General features: G+C 47.3%; 1 long non-coding RNA gene across 1 annotated transcript in view; it reads right to left on the bottom strand.

The window, feature by feature from the left end:
* Positions 1-4,447: 4,447 nt before the first annotated feature.
* LOC149359666 (uncharacterized) overlaps positions 4,448-15,835 on the bottom strand; it is an 88,706-nt gene continuing 77,318 nt past the window's right edge. Inside the window, exons 3-4 of the long non-coding RNA XR_016288292.1 lie at positions 13,048-13,102; positions 4,448-4,637 (exon numbers count right to left, since the gene is read on the bottom strand). This is a non-coding gene — a long non-coding RNA (uncharacterized LOC149359666). The remainder of the gene's footprint in view (positions 4,638-13,047; positions 13,103-15,835) is intronic.

A 15,835-nucleotide genomic window follows, 5' to 3' on the forward strand; every position in this document is an offset into this window, starting at 1 on the left:
TCACCAGAAGTTCGGTTCGCCCACTGTTCAATTCAATAATTCCGCGAGCAACACAAACTTGCCGACCAAGGAGCAGCGAGATGTTGGTTTCAGCGATTACACGAGTTCTGGGGCTGTTATCGCACTCTACGGTAACAAACATGCTGGCTCGTGACGGGATTACTACCTGGTCGGTACAGACGCATAGCTTAGCCCTGCGTGGCTCGGTATCGTCGTCGACAGGGCCTTGGGTGGAAAACGACACGATGAGCTCCTGTAGATTGATAACGGCACCGTACTCTTGAAGAAAATCCAAACCGAGTATGAGGTCCTTGGAGCAATCGGGTAACACAGCAAAACAACCAGGGAAAGTAACTCCGCGGATCTGGATTCGCGAAGTGCAGACACCGATCGGAGTTACGACGTGGCCACCAGCTGTCCGGATCTGCGGCCCAGACCAAGGGGTCAGTACCTTCCTCAGGGCCGTGGCTAACCGACTGCTCATTACAGAAAAATCGGCGCCGGTATCCACCAGTGCAGTAACGTCGTGGTTGTCAGCGGATACCGGAATTTCGGCAGAAACCAGTCGGTCGCAGCGTGTCGTTGAGGTCGTCGGGTCAGGTCGTCGTCGGTCGGAGCGTCGCGGCGAACCTTCGAATGGAGGCTCTTGACACGGTCCAGTAGCGGCGGCCCTACCCCCGGAGGACGCCGTCTTCAGTTTTCCCGACGAGGGGACGCACCTCTGAACTGGCCAGAGGTCGATGGGCGGCCGGGCGAAGAGAACCGCCTTGGGGATGGCGATCTGGACTGACGCCGCTGCGGGGTCGAGGACTGCACGTTATCAGCCAGGTACAGCTCGATATCCCGTGGCCTTTCACCGTAGCGCGGTCGAGGTGCGTCAGGTGAAAACCCTCTTAAACCCATTCTGCGGTAGGGGCAGTGGCGGAGGATGTGCCCGGGCCCCCCGCAGTGGTAACAGTTCGGCCGCGGTACGGCGCCACTGATTGGTCGGACGGCTATTTCTTCACCGACAAACGGGTGAAGAAATAGCCAGGTTCTAATTAGACGAGGTGGGCGTGCCAGCCAGCAGGCAGCTCGAGCGAGGAAGACGACGACCTTCGATCACCTCGAATGCCCAAGGCTTGGCAAGTCCCTGCTTAAACAGTTCGGCCGCGGTACGGCGCCACTGATTGGTCGGACGGTGGCAATAAGGTAGCGTTTCTGTCACAGTCGTCTGGATGGTAGCTATATTATCCGGCTGTTTTGACGTGTTCGGAAGTACGTATTTTATGCACACATGGAGGCTGGTCTAAGGAGTTCTGTACGGATGAATTGGCCGAGGTCGGCTCTCTTCACCAAATGCTGGGCAGCTTTTCACTTTTTGTGTTCTATTGCTTTCTGTGTTGGGAGGTTTATGAAGATTTGCATCATTGTTTTAGGAACGCTATAATTCAACACTCATTGCACGCTTTACTGTTCATTTAACTTTGCCAAAGATACTCCGTGCGAAGGAAGACGGGCATATGCGACTGCCCGTCTAGGTTCATTTAACAAAATGTAATAAGCACAGAGCCTAATAAAATTGTAAGTATATATACCCCACTCGTCCATGGACATCTGAAACTTTCATGTCGGAATGGTACTGCTAAGCTGCAGTATTAACTGAGTAATCGCATCAATTTACATATTATGTGCTAACGGCAAAAGTTTCGTCCTTCAGGACTGAAATTAAAAAAATAAACAGAAATATAGCGTTTTGTGCTGACTGCGCTGTTCGTGGTTTGGGAGAAACACTTCAGCTACTGCACCTCTTTTCTGTTCGACTCTGCGTAATGCATTTTTTCTATTTTCTTCCATTCAGTGTATACCTGGACAACGGCGATTCTCTTCATGCACGCAAGGTTGCATATGCGGATTCATACCAGGAAGAGATCGTAGCGGACGGCTTCATTGCACCCATTCCGTGTTTCGCAAAACGCCACTTCCCCAGAAAGTTAATTGGGGCCCTGTGAGCCGTTGATAGGCGTAACGGCATTTTTTTTTTTTTGGGGGGGGGGGGGGGGGGGTGGGGGTTAGGATATCAATAGCTCTAAGTGCAACAGTGGCTGTGCTTTACCTGCGTTTTTATCTACTTTGTATTCGTTCGCGTGCTATATCATAGCTGATTGCATTGCAGTTCAACCTACGGCAGCTATTGGCTAATCGAAAACCAGAGGTTCCCTTACTTGGTTCATCTATTAATAAAGTTTTTACGTACCTACCTACAGGATAAACTGCGCACTGTTTTATTGCCATAATTCTCATGTAGAAATTTTTATACTTTTAATTCGAAAAATCATTTTTCCGGTAATATTCAATATTTGCCTTTATGTTCAATTCAGCAGCCTTCTTCACCGAGAAAAATAAATGAAAGATCCATGAGAGACTAGTATCCGTCGCACCTTTTCTTTATTTCTGCCTCAAAATATTCACATGGGTTTAAGGGCAAGATGTGAATGAGAATAATTCAATATGGGCAATGTTTCTGATAATATTTAATGGGAATAAATGAAAACCAATGTTGGAAACATCAGATATCAAACACATTCATGCAGCATCATTGCATACGCTACCACATGGAAGCGCACTTTAATTTATTTGCCGTGCAGTATTCGTGCGGCTCCCGTTTTGGTGACTATTCTGCTCACTACACCCAATAAACTGCAGTGCCTGGAAAACATTTCAAACGAGAGTACACAAAAGAAAGCCCGTGGATACAAATGTTTTCGAGGGCTAGCCTCGTTCTAGCTGACAGACCAGCTGACCATGGTGACTTTCGAACGAAACATTGTCGAAGCGTAACGCGGGGTCCAATAAAAGTTCGTTAAGCATTAAATGCTTTTAGCTGCCATTGGGGGAAAGTAAGGCGAACATCATCACAGCTCGAAGCAGAGAGCGAACGTATCCTGACCAATTCCCAAAAGTTTCCGTCTAAATGGTAGCCCAGAAAGATATCTTCAGCCCCGAGAGGGATTGGAAACAGCGACTCAAAAGTCATCTGCCGTAGAGGCCACAGACACCTTGAACACAAGTTTTGGCTGACAAAACAAGACAAACCAGTTTGTACATGTGGAGATGAACATACAGTTAATCACATTTTACTTTCGCGCTCGAAACTCGAAAGGCTCAGGAAAAATTGCTTTTATCCGTTCTATAACCAGTGCATTCCTTTTCACCCAACACTGAAGTTAGGTGATAATGCAAGAGGGGGCATGTCTTGTAATTTTAGATTTTTAACAGAAGCAGGTTTTCTTAAAAAAAATGTAATTCCTGACCAAGTGCTGAGAAAGAGGCTGAAGTCATTATTTGATTGGCTGGGAGCCTCCACATCCTTGCCCAACCAAGGATGGCTGTTGAGGTTACCCGACCTCCTTTAAAGCTTTTATTGCTAGCCATTTGTAAATCTTTTTTTTGTCTCTCAATACCAGGTAGAAGTAAAGAACTTTTTAAGCTTTGTACATCACCCTAATTTTTCACATATTTGTAAAAATCTACAGAAAACAATTTTCCTATACCTTGATCTTGGCGCACGATAGCCTTAACTGCTAATATGCAATTAAACCCAACTCAACATGAAACAAATACCGCGTTTGATGTACGGGTAGATTCAGGAGGTTACTTTATTGAGGTGTGCCATGGTAAGTGGGCAATGATTTATTGCCGGATCTCTGAAATATTTCAATTTTAATCACAACCTCGTTTTATGTTGTCTTAAGCAGTACACCCGAAAGTTGCTGGTCGAATGACCGTCTGCTATGCTCCGAATTATGCACCAGACTGCCCGATTTTGATACTTGAGTCTTACGCAGCGATTGTGTAGAACTATAGCTTCCTCGTTTTTTTCACCGCGCTGTTTTCGGCAAATTAAATCGTGAAAATGATGCCGGTGTAGGGCTATTGTATCATTTCAGTAGTTAGCATGCGCTGACGTTTTAAACGATGCGAGTAGTTTGGGCGGGTCGGAACTGACCAGGACCGCCTGGCGAAAAATGACTGAAAAGTTTGATAGTAATTTTATTCAAGTTTTTCAGTGAAGTTTTGTTGTTTACCGGGCTTTGCTTGAACGAAAAGCTATGTAATACCCCCGATACAAGGGGGCCTTTAAGGTAAATAAACTGAACTGAACTGAAGAGAACATCAACATTTTTCGAAGGGCCCCGCCCGACCGCACCTGTTCAATCGTAGCCGTAGGTGCGGTGGCTGTTCGCTTCGATTCGAAACAACTTTCATGAAATTAAAGCATAGAATCTAATAAACTACCTAGGTAAAGGATGCCTAGCAGATAAAGATGCAAAGCAATCAATGAGGCAGTCGGCCGCAAATTGTATTGGAAGACATTGAGAGGTGCATGTCTTTTATCTTGACTGAATTCAAAGCCAGAATCTGCTGGGTTTAAGTTTTGTTTTAGGATCAATCTGAGAACAGTGAGCCCTGGTGGACTGTCTTTAATGTTCTGTGCAGCTCAAATGGAAGTTTTCTGTTTGCGTTGCTTCATTTCACCCCAGATTTGCGAACCGAATAGAGACGCAAAGGAGCCTTCCGGGTGGGCCTCCTAGTAAGGGACTGCCGCACCTGCATCCTGGAGCACAGGTTTCCCCTTCTTCATCTCCAAAGTCACACTGAATGGGAAAAATAAGGCTTGAATTAGTGAGTGGAAGAGGCATAATTTTGCGAAAGAATTCCCCTTTCCTCTGTAAAGAGGAGAAGAATGCGTAGAACAGACTCTTAATACTAAATTTCGAATTTGATAGCGTAGTAGCTCCTCTTCAGTCAACCGTAAGATAGGTACAGGGTTGGTCAAAAGTTCCCAGGCTAGATGGTCCGCTTTTCATTGGTATATCCTGGCACTTGAGATTCCGATAAAGCTATCAAGGTTCTCAGATGGTAGAACGATCCTTCTTCTATTCTCTACAGATGTTTTGAGCTTCGAGGGTATCTCAACAACCCGACTATGCTGGTGAAAAGCAAATCCTGTGTCCTTGGAACTGTTGACTGACCCTGTACATGTGTTTTTTGTTTGAAATATGAAAGTATATGCCCTGCCCAAGCCAATTTATTCCTCTTGATTTCTATGCGTTTAATGACATGCTAATGTCACATGAAGCAAAGTATGATGCTGGGCAAATTGATAGAGCATTCTTTTGAAACAGCGCTGGGGAACAACGGACGAGAATGAAGACACACAGAAGACACACAGCGCATTGTGTCTCTTCTGTGTGTCTTCATTCTCGTCCGTTATCCGCTTGCGCTGTGTTTCAAAAGTTAAATGAAGAGGAAGAAATGTGCTTGGACAGGACATGTAATGCGAAGGCAAGATAATCGCTGGTTCTTAAAGGTAACGGATTGCATTTCAAGAGAAGGCAAGCGTAGTAGGGGCGGCAGAAAGTTAGATGAGCAGATGAGGTCAAGAAGTTTGTGGTGATACGGTGGCCGCAGCTGGCAAAGGAGAGGGTTAATTGGAGAGACATCAGAGAAGCCTTTGCGCTGCAGTGGGCGTACTCAGGCTGGCGATGACACGTTTGGCGCTGCCTTCTCTTTCAACACCTCGATTAAGTATGCTGCATAGCTGCAGAGTATGTGCCTATTTGTTAATGACACTGGTGATGATACTAATATCCACAATAAATTTTGCATAGTTTACGAAGATTACTAGTTTCTTTGTACTAATATTGACCGTTTATTTTATGTAGGGGGGAGCAGGTTGGAATGCTAGTAAGAAAATGTGGTAATAACTAAAATAAAAGAACTGATCAAGAAAGGAAAAGCCACTGAAGTAAACAGTAGACAAAGTGACATCTTTATGCAATTTTTGGGGAAAACCTCCATCTTTGCGATGAACAAAAAAGTGTTTTGTCTTGAAGTGCGAATAAGCGGAATAAGCGAATAACAAGTGCGAATAAGCGGAGTGAGTAGGACAACTCTTAGGCATTCCTAATGCAGCGGCTGACATTTAGGTGCGATTTTCGCTAAATATTCTTACAAAATTATTAAATGTCATGCGCTCTAGATCACTGTTGGCAAATCGCGCATGGCTCCACGCACAAAGCAGAAAGCAGAAGGAAGTGAATTAGAAAATCTGAAGGAATATTTTTTACTCCAGCGTTGTTGTCGGGCAGCAGTGATTTAGCGGGCAAAACAAAAAAAAAAATGTCTGGAGAAGGCGAATATTCGTCTCGTGGAGGAAATAAAAGCTTTAGAAAATTCTAAATGCACATTTAAGCATACCGAAAAATGAAAGTTAAAGTTCACGTCCTCTACGGATGTAAAAACTACCATTACAATTAATATACTACATTCTACCGCGGTATGCTGATAGTAGACACTTTTAGTTGGCCGTACGTAACGGGTTTACGTACGCAACGCTGACTACGTTGCGTACGGTACGAATGGCGCGTCCATCACACTTTTAGTTAGCCGTACGTTAGCGTCCTTTCGAGTGGACGTACCAAGCGCATCCTAAAATTCTCCGCTGTGCTTCTTCGCGCCATCTGGCGCAAGAAATGACAACTGATGTTTCAAAGGTTCCTGACATCAGCCAAGCCAAGCCTCTCGCCAATCCTCCTCCAGCCATTCTCGCTGTTTTGTTTGCTTCAGGTTGTGATTCTCGTGTGCTCCGCGACTACCACAGCAGCTATCGAAATGCCGAGAAGCATTTAATTACTGGTAACGAAGCTGGCTGCATTGCGAGTCTTTTTTTTTGTTCTAAGAAAAACTATGCAAGCAGAAACAAACGAAATAACTGACTAAAAGCCAGAGAAGTGCTCCGCCAGGTGTCGTTGCGACGAGGTAAACACGGTTAGGCCTACAGCTTGAAAATCGCCAAATTATCTTAAAAACAGGGGCTAGTTATCGCTTATACTTCTGCGTGTGGGCGAGAGTGTGCGAAATAAAAGCGAACCGCTACCATTTGAGCGAGTTATCCCGTCGGAGAATGCAGCGGCGACATGTATTTATTTCGAAGCGGGCGAGCTGGGCGCCGCCATCTTGTCAACGCAACCCGTAACGTGCCCGTAGCGCTCGCACGCAACGACACGATGCGTGCGTACGTACGCAAGCGGCCCAGCGGTACGGAGCGTTCTGCGCATGCGCACTCGCGACCCGCAACGTTCCTGCGTACGTAACGCCGTTCCGTACGGCCAACTAAAAGTGTCTAGTCTTAGCAGTGAGAGTGGTTGCCCTAGTCATTGCAATCAATTCTTCGTAATGTCCCAGCTCAGTGGTTATAGCGTTCGCCTGGTCAACACAAAGACGGCGCCGAATTCAGGCTATTCAGCCCGCATTTAGATGAAAGCAAAAAAATAAGATGCCTGTGCACTGTGCGATGACAATGATTTTTAAAGGGGCACCACAATATTTTTCTCAGGGCCGATTAATCTGATTAAATGGATTCCTCATGTGTCCTGGATACAAGTGCAAGCAGAGTTATTGAAATCGAAACATAGAAATTAAAGTTATGCCGCCTAGAAAATAGAAAATTGAAAGATCTAAAAAAAATTCGTTTTACTAGCCCATTTCACTCACCCAGGGCTGAGACTGGGCACTACCAATCAGAGCCACGCCTAGCATAGGCAGCGAAAGTTTGAATTCCATTGTTGGTTTGCCGTGGAAGCCCACAGTCGCGCATTTTGATGCCGTCGTACCCTCGTGACTAGGAAGCGGTGGCTAACTCAGCAAAGGTAGTTCCTCGATTTCTCTCCCCACCCCTTTCGCCTTCTTTACGGCTTTTTACAGTTTTTGGCAAGGTGTGCAGACCGGCTTTTATTTTTCCTTTATAGCTACGTTCTTGGTGTGGCTTGGATAGCATTCGCCTCCACAAAAGTTTGAAGAGAAATGGGAAGCGTCTGCCCCAACGTTATTTATATTGCTACGGGTCGACTCAAAGAAGATGAGGCAGACGAAGTGAGAGGGCGCTTGGCGCGTGCTCGGGCTCCGAATCCTGTGCAGCGGCGTGTGTCTTGGCATCCGGTGCGCCCTATGCTTGTGTTGTGTTCAATGTGAGTGCACCAGTGTTCTGCGTGGTGTGAACGCCTGCTGCCCCGTAACATTTGGTGGAGGTGAGGACTTTCGCCTTCCTCTCGTTCTGGCCTATTCCATCACGGAGCTTCGCAGCGGTCGCTACACGGATACCGCTACAATGACGCAGCCCGGCGACTCGTCAAGTCCCACTGCCACTACATTCATGGTCATGGCTCATCCCCGTGACCCCGACATCTTTTCCGGTGCCTCAACTGAAAACGTCGACAAATGGATCTCGATGTACGAACTTGTCAGCACCCATAACAGGTGGGACCACACCGTCATGCTGGCAAACGTCATTTTCTATTTGTCTGGCACAGCGAGGCAATGGTACGACACCCATGAGGACGAATTAACGAGTTAATTCATATGCGTGGCAACATTCTCACCTATTGGCTCCTGCCAAGTTGGCCCATTGGACACTGCCCATGCATCAGCTCCTGCAGACCCTGCTCACGATCCTACTTCGACTGACGGGATCACGGCAATGATGCCCTCCGATTTGGTCCCTGCCCAATCGTGTCAGCTGCGTGCGCTTCTCGAGTCCTATTCCGACATCTTCGACCTCCATAACGGCGCGCTCGGCCAAGCTCTTACCGTTACGCACCGCATCGACACCGGCGACGCTCCTCCTATCCGCCGCCGACCATACCGGGTCTCCCATGCAGAACGGCAGGTAATCCAGGCGGAAGTGGCAAAAATGCTGGAGAAGAGAATCATTGAGCCCTCTCACAGTCCTTGGGCTTCGCCCGTCGTCTTGGTTAAAAAGAAAGATGGCTCGCGGCGCTTCTGTGTGGATTACCGTCACCTGAATAAGATCACTAAAAAAGATGTCTATCCGCTTCCTCGAATCGACGATGCCTTAGACTGCCTCTACGGAGCGAAATTCTTCTCCTCCATAGACCTACGCTCTGGCTATTGGCAAATCGCTGTGGATGACCAGGACCGGGAGAAGACTGCGTTTGTTACTCCCGATGGTTTATATCAGTTTAAGGTTATGCCTTTCAGCTTATGTAACGCCCCAGTACTTTCGAGCGCATGATGGACTCCTTGCTGCAAGGATTTAAGTGGTCCACTTGCCTGTGCTATTTAGACGATGTAATTGTGTTTTCTCCCTCGTTTTCGTCCCACATGGGCCACCTCTCACAAGTTCTTTCCCTCTTCCGCCATGCCGGGCTACAGCTCAACTCTTCAAAATGCGCCGCCGCGGTGGCTCAGTGGCTATGGTGCTCGGCTGCTGACCCAAAAGACGCGGGTTCGATCCCGGCCGCGGCGGCTCGAATTTCTTTGGAGGAGAAATTCTTGAGGCCCGTGTACTGTGCGATGTCAGTGCACGTTAAAGAACCCCAGGTGGTCGAAATTTCCGGAGCCCTCCACTACGGCGTCTCTCATAGCCTTAGTCGCTTTGGGACGTTAAACCTCATAAACCAAACCAAACCATCTTCAAAATGCCATTTCGCGCATCGTCAGCTCAATATATTAGGCCATGTCGTCGATGCTACGGGGGTTCGTCCCGATCCAGACAAGAGTCGTGCAGTAAAGGACTTCCCAGTACCCCGTTCGAGCAATGACGTCCGAAGTTTTTTGGGTCTTTGTTCTTACTTGCGTAGATTCATTCAAGATTTTGCCGACATTGCTCAGCCGCTCACCGATCGTCTTAAAAAGGATGTCAGTTTTTGCTGGGGGTCTTCCCAATACCAAGCCTTTGCCCACCTTATAAGGAAGCTTACCACTGCATCGGTCTTGGCACACTTCGATGTGTCAGCTCCTACGGAAATCCGCACTGATGCTAGTGGCCATGGAATCGGAGCAATCCTTTCCCAGCGTCAATCCGGCACACATCGTGTAATTGCCTATGCTAGCCGCCTCCTATCCCCTTCCGAGAACTACTCCATTACCGAAAGAGTGCTTGGCCCTCGTCTGGGCTGTTGGCAAATTTCGACCCTACCTGTATGGCAGGCCATTCACAGTTGTGACTGATCATCACGCACTGTGCTGGCTTTCTTCTCTGAAGGATCCTATTGGTCGCCTCGGTCGTTGGGCGCTACGACTTCAACAATATGACTACGCTGTGATCTACAAGTCCGGCCGGTTGCACAAAGATGCCGACTGCCTCTCTCGTTACCCTGTTTCCCACAATAATGCTGCGACGAGCGCAAGCGCCATTGACCTGTTCTCTCTATCACCGTTTACAACTATCGGCAAAGAACAGCGTCGGGATGCGGAGCTTCTCTCCATCATCGATCGTCTAACATACGCCCAAACCGACTCTTCACTGAACCCCTTTGCTCTCGTTGATGGTATTTTATACCGCCGGAATCTTCAACCAACTGGTCCTGACCTTCAACTCGTCGTCCCGAAGCACTTACGAACAGTCGTTCTCCACGAACTCCATGACCTCCCGACTGCTGGTCATCTAGGCGTTACTCGCACGTACGACCGCATCCGTCGTCGGTTCTTCTGGCCTGGCCTCTACCGCTCAGTGCGCCGTTTCGTTGGTGCTTGCGATGAGTGTCAGCGTCGCAAGCGCACTGCATCTGCTCCCGCTGGATTTCTTCAGCCCATTGACATCTCTCCGGAGCTGTTCTACCGTGTCGGCTTGGACCTTCTCGGCCCCTTTCCTGAGTCCACTTCTGGGAACAGATGGGTTGCAGTAGCCACAGATTATGCCACCCGGTACGCGATAACGCGTGCGCTCCCCACGAGTACTGCCGCTGATGTCGCCGACTTTCTTCTTCAGGACGTCATTCTTCATCATGGAGCATCCCACCAACTGCTCACTGACCATGGCCGCACCTTCCTTTCAGCAGTGGCAAACGACATTCTTCGCGCGTGCTCAACTAAGCACAAGTTGACGACCGCTTGCCACCCCCAAACTAATGGCCTCACTTAGCGACTCAATCGCACGCTTACCGACATGCTCGCCATGTACGTATCCTCTGATCACCGAGACTGGGACGTCGCACTCCCATACGTTACATTTGCATATAACTCATCCCGCCACGACACTGCCGGCTACTCTCCGTTTTACCTCTTGTACGGCCGTGAGCCTCAACTACCGCTTGACACATTGTATCGAACATCTCATCCCCCACATTCTGAATACGCCCGTGAAGCCATTGCCCATGCCGACCATGCTCGCCAAGTCGCCCGTTCCCGCTTGCAAGCCTCCCAAGCTTCTCAGCAAGAGCACTATAACCGCCGCCACCTGGACAGTGCCTTCTTGCCTGGGTCCCTTGTATTGCTCTGGGTGCCTTCTCGCCGTGTAGGGCTCTCGGAAAAGCTTCTTTCTCGATATGTGGGCCCGTATCGTGTGCTGCGCCAAGTCAGAGCCGTCACATACGAGATTGAGCCTGCCTTCCCCGAGTGCACTTCCAGTACTCCACCCTCCGATATTGTGCACGTGTCGCGCCTTAAGCCCTACCACCTACCTTCTTCTGACACTCGCTAAGCTGCACCGCGACGGTGCTTTTGCGCCCGGGCGTCATGCTACGGGTCGACTCAAAGAAGATGAGGCAGACGAAGTGAGAGGGCGCTTGGCGCGTGCTCGGGCTCCGAATCCTGTGTAGTGGCCTGTGTCTTGGCATCCGGTGCGCCCTGTGCTTGTGTTGTGTCCAGTGTGAGTGCACCAGTGTTCTGCGTGGTGTGAACGCCTCCTGCCACGTAACAATATTAATTTTCGATCACTTTTCAGTGGCATGCGAAATGCTTACAGCACTCAGAGACAGCATTTTCGATCCATTTCGCGAACATAAAAGAGCTAGATTCAAACAAGACTCCCAACGAAATCACAAAAACAGCGCTCAGTGTGAATCCCGCATGATTTCCTCTGCCGAAAATGGACGCTGAGTTGCGATACCATCACGTGGAAACGAGCGTTACCGCATATTATGATTTCGGTTATTCTTTTGGTCGTCCAGGCATCACAATGTCCCTTACTTTGCACACAAATAATATAAACCTCGCGCTTGATTTTAAGGTGCCTTGCGATGTAAATCAAGCCGAACAGTCAAAGCAGCGCAAGACAAGAGGCATTTCCTGTGCTCATCGAACGTCTTTCGAAAAATGAAGGAATCATGAAGGGAGCACACACAAATGTCCCATTTCAAAACGCGTAATGGCGTGTTTGTAAGCCTTTCGAAAGTAGCTCGAGCATTTCAATGGACAGCGAAATCAAAAAGGCAGTCCGGAATGACAAGAACCGCGTTTTTCTTGTCCGCGGAATGATCAGTAACCTGCCAGTAAACTAGTCTAAGATCCGCGCCAGTAAAGTAAAAGGTGGCAGAAAGGCAGCACGGGTTACCAGGTAAAGACATTTTCTTGTGACGGCGTTCTGAACAACGATATTCTACCCAAAACTGACAGGTACTCTCCTTCTGACGAACCAAATTTACAGGAGCCGCGCAAGAGCTGAAACACTTCTGGTATGCCCGTTCTGGAGCATGTCTTAAAGTTTCTGAATCACCTTGATGGCGGAATTTGGCGATCGGACGGAAAGAAGAAGTATCGTTGGTAGGACGACTGCGAGACTTGGAGATAATGAGTAGTCTAAAGAGCTTGTTAAAGTCACACACACTATGCGCCTGCAAAAGAGAACATTAATCGCGGGTCTCTCTCTCGCTGGGCTTCCAGGCGAAGCTCGGGTCAGTAATAACAAGTACTTCGAACTAACCTGCTACCGCCAGTCGTAGGTACGAGACCATTAAACAAGTTGTGTAATTCTAATTGTCAAGTGATTTTTCTCCGCGTTGAATATAGTCTAAATAGGTTGTCAGGGCTGTTCATATCTTCAGAGATCAAGATTAGGCTTCAGGCCAGTGAGGATGGCAACGAGATGTGCTAGTAATGGGCGCTTTACAGACTGCGTTTCTTGCTGGCTAGGCTGTGCGTGTATTGCGATGAGCGTTCTTTGGGAAGAGGCGGCGCAACACAGTTATTGCGGGACATTTAAACGCGAAGGATGGCGATAACCGTGCGGGTGTGAGAGGCTGCTGATACGAAACAGCTTCTTACCAGAATAGGGCAACTATTGTGTTGTGGACGTCGACGCCACCTTCGAGGTCGACATCTGCAAACGAAAACTTCTTATCAGAAAAATGCTTGATGATAAGCGCAAAAAAGCATTCACATTTATTCTTTGCGAATGTAAATACGTAAATAAGCATAATCATACCTTTGACCGAACGAAAAATATAGACTGCTCATATAAATCCATAAGAACCAGGGGACCTATGGGCAACTAATAGCAAGCAATTCATACATATACCGCAAAAGATCTTTCTGTATTGTGTAGGAAAGTTGCAACTTCACAAAACTGTCAGGCCTATGTTTTTCGGGCTGACAATTAGTTATTACTGGTAAGTCAAAAGCAGCTTAAATAGTCCTACTACTCTGGCTAACCGCGAAAAAATGGCCTACGCAAGGAGCAGGAAGGTATATATGCGTGATATATATCTCCTAAAAAGATATTTACAGCGGGAGCTGCTAATTCGATGCTTTTCAGCCTCTGTGATGAGCACATTCTTTCGCGTGCCCTGTGCACATAGCCCTCTGTATTTCGCTGCGCCTCGAGCTCTGAACGCCGATCGTATACGAGAGGCCAGAGACAAAACGTGCGGCGGTTCTGATAGAGGAGGAACGGTATCGGGAAGCTGCTCGCATAAGCTCTACACGAAAACTGAAGTCCGTAGCAATACATTCATTACATCAAAAAGAACTCGCTGTAGCCATACCAAAACATAAACGCAATCAGGAGACAGTCATGTACAGCCGCCCACAGACTTAACACGAATGACGCAAAGCGTGGCCTGGACTGCCGTCAGAGTCACGAAGCGATAGTCACTGGTGCGAGATAATGCTCTCGGTATGTTTACGGTGGCTGACGATAGCTGGTGCGCAGCTCGCTTTGACTACTTTTCCGCTTGTGCCTGATCACCGCATGGACAGCGTACTCGTCACGGGGGCGTTTCGGCGCTTTTTGCTCGCTGATTCGGCCTCCAAGGCCCTGACAACGCTCTTTGCAGTTTTCTTATTGCGGCAACCAGGAATTGCGTGCTAAGCTGCCGCGGTTCGCACCAGCTGTCGTCAGCCACTGTAAACATTCCGAGAGCATTATCTCGCACCCGATGACTATCGCTTTTTGGCGCTGACGGCAGTCCAGGCCACACGTTCCGTCATTCGTGTTAAGTCTGTGGGCGGCTGTACGGCAGAAGCAGTTGAAAAATGTGACTTGCAAAAGAACTATGAGGAAGAGCCATCGCTGATAATTCGCATGAACATGAGTCTAACCACAATTTAGCATGATTTTCTGGCGTAATATTTGTAATTTGTGAAGAATAATGCGCGTTGCGTAGTAATATTTATACTCAAGGGAATATTTTCTTTTTTTTGAGAAGAAAACAATTGTTTTTGTGTGTGCCACAGAGAGTCACATGCGCAGCAAACAGCTTGCGAAATGGCTCCAACAGTTATCGATCTCGTACACATCCCCAATAGTGAACTGAGAAAGGTATTGCACGAAAACAGCGATCAGAGAATACATTTTTTGTGAATATCAATATCAACAATTTTTGTAAATATCAAGCGGACTCGTATTAAAATACGACAGCGGACACGACCGCAAGGTGCTATAACCGTGTGCAGGTACATGATGCACTGTTGAATTTATCCCTGCCGATGTAAAAAAAAACCGCCTTCTGATAGGGTCATGAATGTACACGTTGCAGTAGAATGTTTTCCTGAATTACATTCAATCTCCATCGTGCCGACGTCGAAGTTTAACCAGATATGTCGCCTGTATTGCAAAGCAGAACTGTGAAACTAAATTTTGTTCTTGTGAGTCAGAAAATATATTTCTCGTTGCAGACATCTTGACTACGCAGCAAGGCCACTTTAAATGTTGGAGAACAAGCTTTCAAATAATAAGGCTTTTATTACCGGCGCAGGCCGCTCACTGTGCATATACCTGTTAGTTTAACTGCACATTACTTGTGAAAAAAAAACAAGAACTTACTCCGATACTACAGCCAAAGCGACGAAAACAAGGAGGCAGCACAGTATCCACTTCATCTCCACAGCTTGCAACTCGCCCGGGAATAAACATTTGTTGAAACTTCGATATTTATCCCAGACGAACGCGTGTTTCTTTTTTGTTTCAACAACAGAAAATGCTTCAGGAAACTGGATTTCTGTTTGAGATGCCAGAAAAAGAATTATAATAAATCAAATTGCTTCAAACGGTTCCGATGCAATGTCAGTTATTTGCGAGATAAACTGCTCGATGCACGCCTACACGCTTTTCTTACTTATTTGCGGATTTTGTTTGCAGATCACTGCCTTAATTCGCACAAAATATCTTCGGACACGTCGGAGCGCAGAACGAATTACTCCAGACCTTACTTTTTGTCTTTGAGATCCATGCGTAAGCATTAGCTCGGCCTGTCCATATTCGGTTGGACTCTTTAGGGGCTGATTAAGGCGCTGCTGATATTCGCGATTCTTGTTTCTCTGATAAAAATGTGTGGCGAGTTTCTTATTCAAAATCAGCGACTTTAGACGCTGACTGGCCACAGCATTTCTGATTAAGACATGATGTATTATCTTCTGTTGAAATTTATGCTCAATAAGTTGTGGTGTATGCATCTTCAATTCATGCTGTAATTCTGCATGCTTTATGAGGCATTTATCGCAGTGTTTCTGATCTACCGCCTCTTCAAGAGCACACAGAAATGTTATACTAATGCCCTTTTGAAACACTCTAAATATGCACGAAATAATGACATGCCAAAGTTTTACTGAAACG

This window comes from Amblyomma mixtum, chromosome 2 (assembly GCF_055824585.1).
Source record: "Amblyomma mixtum isolate Tamu chromosome 2, ASM5582458v1, whole genome shotgun sequence".
NCBI classification, from domain to species: Eukaryota; Metazoa; Arthropoda; class Arachnida; order Ixodida; family Ixodidae; genus Amblyomma; species Amblyomma mixtum.